Source organism: Chrysochloris asiatica, unplaced genomic scaffold, assembly GCF_000296735.1.
Source record: "Chrysochloris asiatica unplaced genomic scaffold, ChrAsi1.0 scaffold00058, whole genome shotgun sequence".
NCBI classification, from domain to species: Eukaryota; Metazoa; Chordata; class Mammalia; order Afrosoricida; family Chrysochloridae; genus Chrysochloris; species Chrysochloris asiatica.
Window position 1 is genome coordinate 1861307 of NW_006408576.1, and position 2457 is coordinate 1863763.

The following is a 2457-nucleotide window of genomic DNA, read 5'->3' on the forward strand; positions in this document are numbered from 1 at the left end:
TCTATGAGTCAGAACCAACTTGACAGCACTTAAAACAACAAAAAATATTATGTAATCCTGGTGTGTCAATAAGCACTAGGTCACAGGTCTGTTTGAACCTCAAGGTTGGCAGTTCAAACTCACCAGAAGCTCCTTGGAAACCCTTTACAGGGTCGCTATGAGTTGGAACAAACTTGACGGGACTTAACAACATTTATTATAATCAGGGAAGATACTAACAAATTGATACACACGTTTTGCTCTGGAAGAGGCCAGGGACTAGATTTTTATTATCTCTGAGAACATACTATACTTTCACCACTCCAGGAAACCAAACTGTTCTGTGTCCGTGGTATTTTATAATAATGCATAGTCTTAACTGGAGCCTCGATGCATATGAATGTTAGATTCATGATTAATTGAATTAATGAATAGGAACAATTTCTTGCATGTTGTTCCTGTCCTTTCCTGAGCCTAGCAGGCGTATACTCAAAATCATTTTTAAACATTCAAGTGCTACCTGACAGCTTGCAGGGAAATTAAGAAACCTTGATTGCTTGAGGAATTCCAAAAGGTATTTTCAGACACAAGCGACAAAGGCCAAATCACGTTTGTTTGACAATCATTCCACTAGGGTTTACTTTTCCAAAATTTTATTTGTATTTAAATAATATATAACCTTAGGAAAGAAGAGAAAAAAATTATTCTATTTGTTTGATATAGTGACTTCAAAAAAATCAGTCTTCTTTCCTTCAGGGTTAAAATGAGTTGACTCTATTTTTGAGGCTGTTTACTGAAATATTAAAATTCATTTGAACAGTTTAAAGCCCTCATAGAGTTTTCAATAAAAGATGAAATATAATTTACTGAGTGAAGCAAAAGAACTGGGAAAAAGTGTACATGAAGCAGCTACACTGAGTCTTGGTGTGACAGCGTGGGTTAATGTGCTGGACTGCAAAGCAGGTTTGAACCCCAAGGTCAGCCATTCAAGCTCACCAGTTGCTCCTCAAAAACCCTATGCAGGTCACTATGAGTCAGAACTGACTCAATGGCAGTTAATAACACAACAATAACACTTACCAGACAAAAAAAATTTAGTGAAACTTCTATGAGCTCATGAAACTAGGACTAAAACACTGACATTATATGTTTTTACTTAGTCGTAAGTTTTTATTCATATTTCATGTTCAACTTCAAATACTAACTTGCCACTGAACTTCTTGTTCAATATCCTATTATTAGTTTTTCTCTATCCATTTTGTTATTGTTAAGTGCCATCAAGGAAGTCCTGATACATAACAACCCTATATAGGGTTTCCCAGGAGCAGCTGGTAGGTTTGAATTATTGATCTTGCAGTTCGCAGACTAGTGCTTATCCTACAGGCCTACATCAGCACTCCATTAATAGTCAGTCAGAACTGTTCACATATTTATTGCCTTCTTTTGTGCAAATATCTTCCATTAGCCAGTTTAATCATTGACTTTTATGGTAATATTTCTTGTAATTATATTTGTCACTGCCTATTTCAGACAATACTTATTTAAATCTAAAACTTCAAAAGTAAAATTTTATGTTATATATCAGGAACCTTTAAGTAGCAAAAACAGGTCATTGCTAAGGTAACACGATATGCTATTAAAACACTTACCTGTATTTAAATTATTCTTTTTCTTAAACTGTGTCTAAGCAGAATACAAATATAATTCCAGTATAAAAATATCATTTAATTTGCTGTACATATGAAACTACTTCTATGCAATTCTCAAACCATTTTTTGATTGTAAACCACTGGGCCAAGAAAGTCTAATTTTCAAATATAGGCAAATCCTAAATCATCATCTAAAGACTAACTGAGCACCAGTATGACTTTTAGCTAAATCCTGAAATCTCAAAACACCTGAAAGAAACATCTTTCTGAATATTGATCTTCTTAAAAAACTCAAATCTCAAATTAAACTAAGAGAAATGTCATCTAATTCATTATAGAGTTGTTATTTTTATTGTTGTTTTTAAGCTCATTCCAGTCAGTTCCTACTCAAGTGACCCTGTATAGCATTTCTAAGGCTGTAAATCTTTGCAGAAGCGTAAAACCTCATCTTTATCCCAATTTTAGAGTTATAAATTTTATAACATTAAAATCATCTTTATCTGAAAGATATATCTCTCTATTTTTCCTTTCATGTATTTCTCTACATCAAAACATTTTATAGTCATGATTTTTCTGGTAAGTTATAAAGATCAGCAATTCTAAACCATGTCTCTACCTGCCAAATTGCAATGTCTATACTGATGTAGCATTGTAGAATAAGTACTGGACTGGGAAATACAGATGGGTGGTACAAATCTAGTGGCTGCTCCTTGGAATCCCTGTATAGGATTGCTATTAGTCAAAATCAAACTATAACACAAGTAAATGAAGATACATTATCATATCTACTGTAATAAAGATGCTTCTGGCTCATAGTGACCCTAAAGGA